Here is a 14,418-nt window from a genome sequence, read left to right on the forward strand (position 1 = left end):
AAACAGGGAAATTCTTTACAATTCCTTCAGGGTGTCTGAGGAAACCTGGAAAGACCCTATCTACAATGACAGCTGGATGTGGCATAAGGCTGGACACTTGGGACTGAGAGGATTGGTGAGATTGGGTGAGCAAATGCAGACCCTTTCAAGCAATAATGCATGGCCCCCATTCCATGGGTCCCAACTCTCCATGTTCAAGGGAATATTACTACAGCTATAACATGTACAGGAAACCTAGAGAATGGACACACTGTGAATACGAAAGGTTTCTAAAACTCAACGAATAGTCCCTCTCCTGGTGCTCCAGTTTGACTTTCCAACTGCCTTACTATCAATCTCCCAACTTGGACAGACAGGACCTTTAACCTCCTGGTTTGCACAGGTTCCCAATTTGGCAGAGGATGGAAGGGACGAGGGAGAACCCATGAGAGAGTAGCTGTTAGGCATTTGGACGTGCACATGTCACTCTAATTTCCCGGCAGGAAGAAGAATTAACCAAAGTCTCAGCCACCCACCGGGAACCAGTATAGGACATGATCCAAAATTTTGGACTTGCGTTCAGCTCACAAAAAACGAGTTGAGAAATGGAGCTCAGGGGCACAGCAATTCACAAACTGGCAGAGTGATAAAGGACAACTATCGTCCAAAAATCTGTTGAGGGAAGTCAACGAGGCGGACTTGAAAGCGAGGCAAAATAGCAGGAAACAGATTTCAAGAGGTACCTTGGAATCGCCTGTAAAGCACAGGAAGAGGGGCACAACTTGGACAATGGTGCACTTGGCCAAAAAGGGCGTATGCGTTTTCTCCTGAATATATTCAGGAGAAAACGCATACGCCCTTTTTGGCCAAGCAAGCAAGCGGGCAATGCAAATCTGCACTACAAAGAAGTATCATTTCTCACCGGTCAAAGGGACATCCAAAAAATGTGTAAAAACCAGAAAGGCAAGACAGGCCCTGGAGAACTGGGAGCCTTGTTATGCTGATGGGCGGGATGTAAATTGCCAACTGCCTCACTGGAGGAGTGCATTGTGTTCCCTAAAACAAGTAAACAACAGAGCTACAGAGCCAAGGCCACTTCCAGTCTAGGGAATATACCTTGCGAAAACTGAAAATCAATAAGAAAGAGCCACCTCCAAATTTAGGGCTGCACTGACTACAGGAACCTCAACTTGGGTACACCTTAAATATCCCAGGAAATATAAAAATGGTTCAAAACATTGTGGTACTTACGTACGATGGAATATCCCTCAGCCATGAAATCAATGTCATAAGACCAGTAGCAGCAAAGTGAGTGGATTCAGGTACGATGATTCTAAGTGAAATAAGTCACACAGAAAAAGAAACTTATCATAAGATATCACTTATGAAGATCCTGTAAACATGGCTACACGTGAACTGAGTTAGGAAAGAGAACATAGTCTCACATTTAGAAAACACGCTTATGCCTGCATAAAGGGGAAGGAGAGGTGGGGTGATGCATAAAACCAGAGTTTGATATAAGCACAGGGACCGTTTCAAAAACCAACTTTGGAATTGACAAGACCGACACCTTCCTCAGTGAAAGAGACTCAAAACCCCATATTTCCCACAGCGGAATATATCTGACTAGTAAGAATCTTAAAACCTATGTATTGATATGTCTCCATAAGGGAATCAAGTGTGTCTAGAGTGGCATAAACATGGCAGCGAGAATCAGCTCAAACCCACTATAAAAAGGAATTTCAAAAGCAAAACCAAAAAACAGGGAAATTCTTTACAATTCCTTCAGGGTGTCTGAGGAAACCTGGAAAGACCCTATCTACCATGACAGCTGGATGTGGCATAAGGCTGGACACTTGGGACTGAGAGGATTGGTGAGATTGGGTGAGCAAATACAGACCCTTTCAAGCAATAATGCATGGCCCCCATTCCATGGGTCCCAACTCTCCAGGTTCAAGGGAATATTAGTACAGCTATAACATGTACAGGAAACCTAGAGAATGGACACACTGTGAATACGAAAGGTTTCTAAAACTCAACGAATAGTCCCTCTCCTGGTGCTCCAGTTTGACTTTCCAACTGCCTTACTATCAATCTCCCAACTTGGAGAGACAGGCCCTTTAACCTCCTGGTTTGCACAGGTTCCCAATTTGGCAGAGGATGGAAGGGACGAGGGAGAACCCATGAGAGAGTAGCTGTTAGGCATTTGGACGGGCACATGTCACTCTAATTTCCCGGCAGGAAGAAGAATTAACCAAAGTCTCAGCCACCCACCGGGAACCAGTATAGGACATGATCCAAAATTTTGGACTTGCGTTCAGCTCCCAAAAAACGAGTTGAGAAATGGAGCTCAGGGGCACAGCAATTCACATACTGGCAGAGTGATAAAGGACAACTATCGTCCAAAAATCTGTTGAGGGAAGTCAACGAGGCGGAATTGAAAGTGAGGCAAAATAGCAGGAAACAGATTTCAAGAGGTACGTTGGAATTGCCTGTAAAGCACAGGAAGAGGGGCACAACTTGGACAATGGTGCACTTGGCCAAAAAGTGTGTATGCGTTTTCTCCTGAATATATTCAGGAGAAAACGCATACGCCCTTTTTGGCCAAGCAAGCAAGCGGGCAATGCAAATCTGCACTACAAAGAAGTATCACTTCCCACCGGTCAAAAGGGACATCCACAAAATGTGTAAAAACCAGAAAGGCAAGACAGGCCCTGGAGAACAGGGAGCCTTGTTATGCTGATGGGCGGGATGTAAATTGCCAACTGCCTCACTGGAGGAGTGCATTGTGTTCCCTAAAACAAGTAAACAACAGAGCTACAGAGCCAAGGCCACTTCCAGTCTAGGGAATATACCTTGGGAAAACTGAAAATCAATAAGAAAGAGCCACCTCCAAATTTAGGGCTGCACTGGCTACAAGAACCTCAACTTGGGTACACCTTAAATATCCCAGGAAATATAAAAATGGTTCAAAATATTGTGGTACTTACGTACGATGGAATATCCCTCAGCGATGAAATCAATGTCATAAAACCAGTAGCAGCAAAGTGAGTGGATTCAGGTACGATGATTCTAAGTGAAATAAGTCACACAGAAAAAGGAACTTATCATAAGATATCACTTATGAAGATCCTGTAAACATGGCTACACGTGAACTGAGTTAGGAAATAGAACAGAGTCTCACATTTAGAAAACACTCTTATGCCTGCATAAAGGGGATGGAGAGGTCGGGTGATGCATAAAACCAGAGTTTGATATAAGCACAGGGACCGTTCCAAAAACCATCTTTGGAATACACAAGACCTACACCTTCCTCAGTGAAAGATGCTGAAAACCCCATATTTCCCGCAGAGGAATATATCTGACTAGTAAGAATCTTAAAACCTATGTATTGATATGACTCCATAAGGGAATCAAGTGTGTCTAGAGTGGCATAAACATGGCAGCGAGAATCAGCTCAAACCCACTATAAAAAGGAATTTCAAAAGCAAAACCAAAAAACAGGGAAATTCTTTACAATTCCTTCAGGGTGTCTGAGGAAACCTGGAAAGACCCTATCTACAATGACAGCTGGATGTGGCATAAGGCCTGACACTTGGGACTGAGAGGATTGGTGAGATTGGGTGAGCAAATGCAGACCCTTTCAAGCAATAATGCATGGCCCCCATTCCATGGGTCCCAACTCTCCATGTTCAAGGGAATATCACTACAGCTATAACATGTACAGGAAACCTAGAGAATGGACACACTGTGAATAAGAAAGGTTTCTAAAACTCAACGAATAGTCCCTCTCCTGGTGCTCCAGTTTGACTTTCCAACTGCCTTACTATCAATCTCCCAACTTGGAGAGACAGGCCCTTTAACCTCCTGGTTTGCACAGGTTCTCAATTTGGCAGAGGATGGAAGGGACGAGGGAGAACCCATGAGAGAGTAGCTGTTAGGCATTTGGACGGGCACATGTCACTCTAATTTCCCGGCAGGAAGAAGAATTAACCAAAGTCTCAGCCACCCACCGGGAACCAGTATAGGACATGATCCAAAATTTTGGACTTGCGTTCAGCTCACAAAAAACGAGTTGAGAAATGGAGCTCAGGGGCACAGCAATTCACATACTGGCAGAGTGATAAAGGACAACTATCTTCCAAAAATCTGTTGAGGGAAGTCAACGAGGCGGACTTGAAAGTGAGGCAAAATAGCAGGAAACAGATTTCAAGAGGTCGGAGGAATCACCTGTAAAGCACAGGAAGAGGGGCACAACTTGGACAATGGTGCACTTGGCCAAAAAGGGCGTATGCGTTTTCTCCTGAATATATTCAGGAGAAAACGCATACGCCCTTTTTGGCCAAGCAAGCAAGCGGGCAATGCAAATCTGCACTACAAAGAAGTATCACTTCCCACCGGTCAAAAGGGACATCCACAAAATGTGTAAAAACCAGAAAGGCAAGACAGGACCTGGAGAACAGGGAGCCTTGTTATGCTGATGGGCGGGATGTAAATTGCCAACTGCCTCACTGGAGGAGTGCATTGCGTTCCCTAAAACAAGTAAACAACAGAGCTACAGAGCCAAGGCCACTTCCAGTCTAGGGAATATACCTTGGGAAAACTGAAAATCAATAAGAAAGAGCCACCTCCAAATTTAAGGCTTCACTGGCTACAAGAACCTCAACTTGGGTACACCTTAAATATCCCAGGAAATATAAAAATGGTTCAAAACATTGTGGTACTTACGTACGATGGAATATCCCTCAGCCATGAAATCAATGTCATAAGACCAGTAGCAGCAAAGTGAGTGGATTCAGGTACGATGATTCTAAGTGAAATAAGTCAAACAGAAAAAGAAACTTATCATAAGATATCACTTATGAAGATCCTGTAAACATGGCTACACGTGAACTGAGTTAGGAAATAGAACAGAGTCTCACATTTAGAAAACACTCTTATGCCTGCATAAAGGGGATGGAGAGGTGGGGTGATGCATAAAACCAGAGTTTGATATAAGCACAGGGACCGTTCCAAAAACCAACTTTGGAATAGACAAGACCTACACCTTCCTCAGTGAAAGAGGCTGAAAACCCCATATTTCCCGCAGAGGAATATATCTGACTAGTAAGAATCTTAAAACCTATGTATTGATATGACTCCATAAGGGAATCAAGTGTGTCTAGAGTGGCATAAACATGGCAGCGAGAATCAGCTCAAACCCACTATAAAAAGGAATTTCAAAAGCAAAACCAAAAAACAGGGAAATTCTTTACAATTCCTTCAGGGTGTCTGAGGAAACCTGGAAAGACCCTATCTACAATGACAGCTGGATGTGGCATAAGGCTGGACACTTGGGACTGAGAGGATTGGTGAGATTGGGTGAGCAAATGCAGACCCTTTCAAGCAATAATGCATGGCCCCCATTCCATGGGTCCCAACTCTCCATGTTCAAGGGAATATCACTACAGCTATAACATGTACAGGAAACCTAGAGAATGGACACACTGTGAATACGAAAGGTTTCTAAAACTCAACGAATAGTCCCTCTCCTGGTGCTCCAGTTTGACTTTCCAACTGCCTTACTATCAATCTCCCAACTTGGAGAGACAGGCCCTTTAACCTCCTGGTTTGCACAGGTTCCCAAATTGGCAGAGGATGGAAGGGACGAGGGAGAACCCATGAGAGAGTAGCTGTTAGGCATTTGGACGGGCACATGTCACTCTAATTTCCCGGCAGGAAGAAGAATTAACCAAAGTCTCAGCCACCCACCGGGAACCAGTATAGGACATGATCCAAAATATTGGACTTGCGTTCAGCTCCCAAAAAACGAGTTGAGAAATGGAGCTCAGGGGCACAGCAATTCACATACTGGCAGAGTGATAAAGGACAACTATCTTCCAAAAATCTGTTGAGGGAAGTCAACGAGGCGGACTTGAAAGTGAGGCAAAATAGCAGGAAACAGATTTCAAGAGGTACGTTGGAATCGCCTGTAAAGCACAGGAAGAGGGGCACAACTTGGACAATGGTGCACTTGGCCAAAAAGGGCATATGCGTTTTCTCCTGAATATATTCAGGAGAAAACGCATACGCCCTTTCTGGCCAAGCAAGCAAGCGGGCAATGCAAATCTGCACTACAAAGAAGTATAACTTCCCACCGGTCAAAAGGGACATCCACAAAATGTGTAAAAACCAGAAAGGCAAGACAGGACCTGGAGAACAGGGAGCCTTGTTATGCTGATGGGTGGGATGTAAATTGCCAACTGCCTCACTGGAGGAGTGCATTGTGTTCCCTAAAACAAGTAAACAACAGAGCTACAGAGCCAAGGCCACTTCCAGTGTAGGGAATATACCTTGGGAAAACTGAAAATCAATAAGAAAGAGCCACCTCCAAATTTAGGGCTTCACTGGCTACAAGAACCTCAACTTGGGTACACCTTAAATATCCCAGGAAATATAAAAATGGTTCAAAACATTGTGGTACTTACGTACGATGGAATATCCCTCAGCCATGAAATCAATGTAATAAGACCAGTAGCAGCAAAGTGAGTGGATTCAGGTACGATGATTCTAAGTGAAATAAGTCACACAGAAAAAGAAACTTATCATAAGATATCACTTAGGAAGATCCTGTAAACATGGCTACACGTGAACTGAGTTGGGAAAGAGAACAGAGTCTCACATTTAGAAAACACTCTTATGCCTGCATAAAGGGGAAGGAGAGGTGGGGTGATGCATAAAACCAGAGTTTGATATAAGCACAGGGACCGTTTCAAAAACCAACTTTGGAATTGACAAAACCGACACCTTCCTCAGTGAAAGAGACTCAAAACCCCATATTTCCCACAGAGGAATATATCTGACTAGTAAGAATCTTAAAACCTATGTATTGATATGTCTCCATAAGGGAATCAAGTGTGTCTAGAGTGGCATAAACATGGCAGCGAGAATCAGCTCAAACCCACTATAAAAAGGAATTTCAAAAGCAAAACCAAAAAACAGGGAAATTCTTTACAATTCCTTCAGGGTGTCTGAGGAAACCTGGAAAGACCCTATCTACCATGACAGCTGCATGTGGCATAAGGCTGGACACTTGGGACTGAGAGGATTGGTGAGATTGGGTGAGCAAATGCAGACCCTTTCAAGCAATAATGCATGGCCCCCATTCCATGGGTCCCAACTCTCCAGGTTCAAGGGAATATTACTACAGCTATAACATGTACAGGAAACCTAGAGAATGGACACACTGTGAATACGAAAGGTTTCTAAAACTCAACGAATAGTCCCTCTCCTGGTGCTCCAGTTTGACTTTCCAACTGCCTTACTATCAATCTCCCAACTTGGAGAGACAGGCCCTTTAACCTCCTGGTTTGCACAGGTTCCCAATTTGGCAGAGGATGGAAGGGACGAGGGAGAACCCATGAGAGAGTAGCTGTTAGGCATTTGGACGGGCACATGTCACTCTAATTTCCCGGCAGGAAGAAGAATTAACCAAAGTCTCAGCCACCCACCGGGAACCAGTATAGGACATGATCCAAAATTTTGGACTTGCGTTCAGCTCCCAAAAAACGAGTTGAGAAATGGAGCTCAGGGGCACAGCAATTCACATACTGGCAGAGTGATAAAGGACAACTATCGTCCAAAAATCTGTTGAGGGAAGTCAACGAGGCGGACTTGAAAGTGAGGCAAAATAGCAGGAAACAGATTTCAAGAGGTACCTTGGAATCGCCTGTAAAGCACAGGAAGAGGGGCACAACTTGGACAATGGTGCACTTGGCCAAAAAGGGCGTATGCGTTTTCTCCTGAATATATTCAGGAGAAAACGCATACGCCCTTTTTGGCCAAGCAAGCAAGCGGGCAATGCAAATCTGCACTACAAAGAAGTATCACTTCCCACCGGTCAAAAGGGACATCCACAAAATGTGTAAAAACCAGAAAGGCAAGACAGGCGCTGGAGAACAGGGAGCCTTGTTATGCTGATGGGCGGGATGTAAATTGCCAACTGCCTCACTGGAGGAGTGCATTGTGTTCCCTAAAACAAGTAAACAACAGAGCTACAGAGCCAAGGCCACTTCCAGCCTAGGGAATATACCTGGGGAAAACTGAAAATCAATAAGAAAGAGCCACCTCCAAATTTAGGGCTGCACTGACTACAGGAACCTCAACTTGGGTACACCTTAAATATCCCAGGAAATATAAAAATGGTTCAAAACATTGTGGTACTTACGTACGATGGAATATCCCTCAGCCATGAAATCAATGTCATAAGACCAGTAGCAGCAAAGTGAGTGGATTCAGGTACGATGATTCTAAGTGAAATAAGTCACACAGAAAAAGAATCTTATCATAAGATATCACTTATGAAGATCCTGTAAACATGGCTACAAGTGAACTGAGTTAGGAAAGAGAACAGAGTCTCACATTTAGAAAACACGCTTATACCTGCATAAAGGGGAAGGAGAGGTGGGGTGATGCATAAAACCAGAGTTTGATATAAGCACAGGGACCGTTTCAAAAACCAACTTTGGAATTGACAAGACTGACACCTTCCTCAGTGAAAGAGACTCAAAACCCCATATTTCCCACAGAGGAATATATCTGACTAGTAAGAATCTTAAAACCTATGTATTGATATGTCTCCATAAGGGAATCAAGTGTGTCTAGAGTGGCATAAACATGGCAGCGAGAATCAGCTCAAACCCACTATAAAAAGGAATTTCAAAAGCAAAACCAAAAAACAGGGAAATTCTTTACAATTCCTTCAGGGTGTCTGAGGAAACCTGGAAAGACCCTATCTACCATGACAGCTGCATGTGGCATAAGGCTGGACACTTGGGACTGAGAGGATTGGTGAGATTGGGTGAGCAAATGCAGACCCTTTCAAGCAATAATGCATGGCCCCCATTCCATGGGTCCCAACTCTCCAGGTTCAAGGGAATATTACTACAGCTATAACATGTACAGGAAACCTAGAGAATGGACACACTGTGAATACGAAAGGTTTCTAAAACTCAACGAATAGTCCCTCTCCTGGTGCTCCAGTTTGACTTTCCAACTGCCTTACTATCAATCTCCCAACTTGGAGAGACAGGCCCTTTAACCTCCTGGTTTGCACAGGTTCCCAATTTGGCAGAGGATGGAAGGGACGAGGGAGAACCCATGAGAGAGTAGCTGTTAGGCATTTGGACGGGCACATGTCACTCTAATTTCCCGGCAGGAAGAAGAATTAACCAAAGTCTCAGCCACCCACCGGGAACCAGTATAGGACATGATCCAAAATTTTGGACTTGCGTTCAGCTCCCAAAAAACGAGTTGAGAAATGGAGCTCAGGGGCACAGCAATTCACATACTGGCAGAGTGATAAAGGACAACTATCGTCCAAAAATCTGTTGAGGGAAGTCAACGAGGCGGACTTGAAAGTGAGGCAAAATAGCAGGAAACAGATTTCAAGAGGTACCTTGGAATCGCCTGTAAAGCACAGGAAGAGGGGCACAACTTGGACAATGGTGCACTTGGCCAAAAAGGGCGTATGCGTTTTCTCCTGAATATATTCAGGAGAAAACGCATACGCCCTTTTTGGCCAAGCAAGCAAGCGGGCAATGCAAATCTGCACTACAAAGAAGTATCACTTCCCACCGGTCAAAAGGGACATCCACAAAATGTGTAAAAACCAGAAAGGCAAGACAGGCGCTGGAGAACAGGGAGCCTTGTTATGCTGATGGGCGGGATGTAAATTGCCAACTGCCTCACTGGAGGAGTGCATTGTGTTCCCTAAAACAAGTAAACAACAGAGCTACAGAGCCAAGGCCACTTCCAGCCTAGGGAATATACCTGGGGAAAACTGAAAATCAATAAGAAAGAGCCACCTCCAAATTTAGGGCTGCACTGACTACAGGAACCTCAACTTGGGTACACCTTAAATATCCCAGGAAATATAAAAATGGTTCAAAACATTGTGGTACTTACGTACGATGGAATATCCCTCAGCCATGAAATCAATGTCATAAGACCAGTAGCAGCAAAGTGAGTGGATTCAGGTACGATGATTCTAAGTGAAATAAGTCACACAGAAAAAGAATCTTATCATAAGATATCACTTATGAAGATCCTGTAAACATGGCTACAAGTGAACTGAGTTAGGAAAGAGAACAGAGTCTCACATTTAGAAAACACGCTTATACCTGCATAAAGGGGAAGGAGAGGTGGGGTGATGCATAAAACCAGAGTTTGATATAAGCACAGGGACCGTTTCAAAAACCAACTTTGGAATTGACAAGACTGACACCTTCCTCAGTGAAAGAGACTCAAAACCCCATATTTCCCACAGAGGAATATATCTGACTAGTAAGAATCTTAAAACCTATGTATTGATATGTCTCCATAAGGGAATCAAGTGTGTCTAGAGTGGCATAAACATGGCAGCGAGAATCAGCTCAAACCCACTATAAAAAGGAATTTCAAAAGCAAAACCAAAAAACAGGGAAATTCTTTACAATTCCTTCAGGGTGTCTGAGGAAACCTGGAAAGGCCCTATCTACAATGACAGCTGGATGTGGCATAAGCCTGGACACTTGGGACTGAGAGGATTGGTGAGATTGGGTGAGCAAATGCAGACCCTTTCAAGCAATAATGCATGGCCCCCATTCCATGGGTCCTAACTCTCCATGTTCAAGGGAATATTACTACAGCTATAACATGTACAGGAAACCTAGAGAATGGACACACTGTGAATACGAAAGGTTTCTAAAACTCAACGAATAGTCCCTCTCCTGGTGCTCCAGTTTGACTTTCCAACTGCCTTACTATCAATCTCCCAACTTGGAGAGAGAGGCCCTTTAACCTCCTGGTTTGCACAGGTTCCCAATTTGGCAGAGGATGGAAGGGACGAGGGAGAACCCATGAGAGAGTAGCTGTTAGGCATTTGGACGGGCACATGTCACTCTAATTTCCCGGCAGGAAGAAGAATTAACCAAAGTCTCAGCCACCCACCGGGAACCAGTATAGGACATGATCCAAAATTTTGGACTTGCGTTCAGCTCACAAAAAACGAGTTGAGAAATGGAGCTCAGGGGCACAGCAATTCACATACTGGCAGAGTGATAAAGGACAACTATCTTCCAAAAATCTGTTGAGGGAAGTCAACGAGGCGGACTTGAAAGTGAGGCAAAATAGCAGGAAACAGATTTCAAGAGGTCGTTGGAATCGCCTGTAAAGCACAGGAAGAGGGGCACAACTTGGACAATGGTGCACTTGGCCAAAAAGGGCGTATGCGTTTTCTCCTGAATATATTCAGGAGAAAACGCATACGCCCTTTTTGGCCAAGCAAGCAAGCGGGCAATGCAAATCTGCACTACAAAGAAGTATCACTTCCCACCGGTCAAAAGGGACATCCACAAAATGTGTAAAAACCAGAAAGGCAAGACAGGACCTGGAGAACAGGGAGCCTTGTTATGCTGATGGGCGGGATGTAAATTGCCAACTGCCTCACTGGAGGAGTGCATTGTGTTCCCTAAAACAAGTAAAGAACAGAGCTACAGAGCCAAGGCCACTTCCAGTCTAGGGAATATACCTTGGGAAAACTGAAAATCAATAAGAAAGAGCCACCTCCAAATTTAATGCTTCACTGGCTACAAGAACCTCAACTTGGGTACACCTTAAATATCCCAGGAAATATAAAAATGGTTCAAAACATTGTGGTACTTACGTACGATGGAATATCCCTCAGCCATGAAATCAATGTCATAAGACCAGTAGCAGCAAAGTGAGTGGATTCAGGTACGATGATTCTAAGTGAAATAAGTCACACAGAAAAAGAAACTTATCATAAGATATCACTTATGAAGATCCTGTAAACATGGCTACACGTGAACTGAGTTAGGAAATAGAACAGAGTCTCACATTTAGAAAACACTCTTATGCCTGCATAAAGGGGATGGAGAGGTGGGGTGATGCATAAAACCAGAGTTTGATATAAGCACAGGGACCGTTCCAAAAACCAACTTTGGAATAGACAAGACCTACACCTTCCTCAGTGAAAGAGGCTGAAAACCCCATTTTTCCCGTAGAGGAATATATCTGACTAGTAAGAATCTTAAAACCTATGTATTGATATGACTCCATAAGGGAATCAAGTGTGTCTAGAGTGGCATAAACATGGCAGCGAGAATCAGCTCAAACCCACTATAAAAAGGAATTTCAAAAGCAAAACCAAAAATCAGGGAAATTCTTTACAATTCCTTCAGGGTGTCTGAGGAAACCTGGAAAGACCCTATCTACAATGACAGCTGGATGTGGCATAAGGCTGGACACTTGGGACTGAGAGGATTGGTGAGATTGGGTGAGCAAATGCAGACCCTTTCAAGCAATAATGCATGGCCCCCATTCCATGGGTCCCAACTCTCCATGTTCAAGGGAATATCACTACAGCTATAACATGTACAGGAAACCTAGAGAATGGACACACTGTGAATACGAAAGGTTTCTAAAACTCAACGAATAGTCCCTCTCCTGGTGCTCCAGTTTGACTTTCCAACTGCCTTACTATCAATCTCCCAACTTGGAGAGACAGGCCCTTTAACCTCCTGGTTTGCACAGGTTCCCAATTTGGCAGAGGATGGAAGGGACGAGGGAGAACCCATGAGAGAGTAGCTGTTAGGCATTTGGACGGGCACATGTCACTCTAATTTCCCGGCAGGAAGAAGAATTAACCAAAGTCTCAGCCACCCACCGGGAACCAGTATAGGACATGATCCAAAATTTTGGACTTGCGTTCAGCTCCCTAAAAACGAGTTGAGAAATGGAGCTCAGGGGCACAGCAATTCACATACTGGCAGAGTGATAAAGGACAACTATCGTCCAAAAATCTGTTGAGGGAAGTCAACGAGGCGGACTTGAAAGTGAGGCAAAATAGCAGGAAACAGATTTCAAGAGGTACGTTGGAATCGCCTGTAAAGCACAGGAAGAGGGGCACAACTTGGACAATGGTGCACTTGGCCAAAAAGGGCGTATGCGTTTTCTCCTGAATATATTCAGGAGAAAACGCATACGCCCTTTTTGGCCAAGCAAGCAAGCGGGCAATGCAAATCTGCACTACAAAGAAGTATCACTTCCCACCGGTCAAAAGGGACATCCACAAAATGTGTAAAAACCAGAAAGGCAAGACAGGCCCTGGAGAACAGGGAGCCTTGTTATGCTGATGGGCGGGATGTAAATTGCCAACTGCCTCACTGGAGGAGTGCATTGTGTTCCCTAAAACAAGTAAACAACAGAGCTACAGAGCCAAGGCCACTTCCAGTCTAGGGAATATACCTTGGGAAAACTGAAAATCAATAAGAAAGAGCCACCTCCAAATTTAGGGCTTCACTGGCTACAAGAACCTCAACTTGGGTACACCTTAAATATCCCAGGAAATATAAAAATGGTTCAAAACATTGTGGTACTTACGTACGATGGAATATCCCTCAGCCATGAAATCAATGTCATAAGACCAGTAGCAGCAAAGTGAGTGGATTCAGGTACGATGATTCTAAGTGAAATAAGTCACACAGAAAAAGAAACTTATCATAAGATATCACTTAGGAAGATACTGTAAACATGGCTACACGTGAACTGAGTTAGGAAAGAGAACAGAGTCTCACATTTAGAAAACACTCTTATGCCTGCATAAAGGGGAAGGAGAGGTGGGGTGATGCATAAAACCAGAGTTTGATATAAGCAGAGGGACCGTTTCAAAAACCAACTTTGGAATTGACAAAACCGACACCTTCCTCAGTGAAAGAGACTCAAAACCCCATATTTCCCACAGATGAATATATCTGACTAGTAAGAATCTTAAAACCTATGTATTGATATGTCTCCATAAGGGAATCATGTGTGTCTAGAGTGGCATAAACATGGCAGCGTGAATCAGCTCAAACCCACTATAAAAAGCAATTTCAAAAGCAAAACCAAAAAACAGGGAAATTCTATACAATTCCTTCAGGGTGTCTGAGGAAACCTGGAAAGACCCTATCTACAATGACAGCTGTATGTGGCATAAGGCTGGACACTTGGGACTGAGAGGATTGGTGAGATTGGGTGAGCAAATGCAGACCCTTTCAAGCAATAATGCATGGCCCCCATTCCATGGGTCCCAACTCTCCAGGTTCAAGGGAATATTACTACAGCTATAACATGTACAGGAAACCTAGAGAATGGACACACTGTGAATACGAAAGGTTTCTAAAACTCAACGAATAGTCCCTCTCCTGGTGCTCCAGTTTGACTTTCCAACTGCCTTACTATCAATCTCCCAACTTGGAGAGACTGGCCCTTTAACCTCCTGGTTTGCACAGCTTCCCAATTTGGCAGAGGATGGAAGGGACGAGGGAGAACCCATGAGAGATTAGCTGTTAGGCATTTGGACGGGCACATGTCACTCTAATTTCCCGGCAGGAAGAAGAATTAACCAAAGTCTCAGCC

This window comes from Mesoplodon densirostris, unplaced genomic scaffold (genome assembly GCF_025265405.1).
Source record: "Mesoplodon densirostris isolate mMesDen1 unplaced genomic scaffold, mMesDen1 primary haplotype scaffold_35, whole genome shotgun sequence".
Lineage (NCBI taxonomy): Eukaryota > Metazoa > Chordata > Mammalia > Artiodactyla > Ziphiidae > Mesoplodon > Mesoplodon densirostris.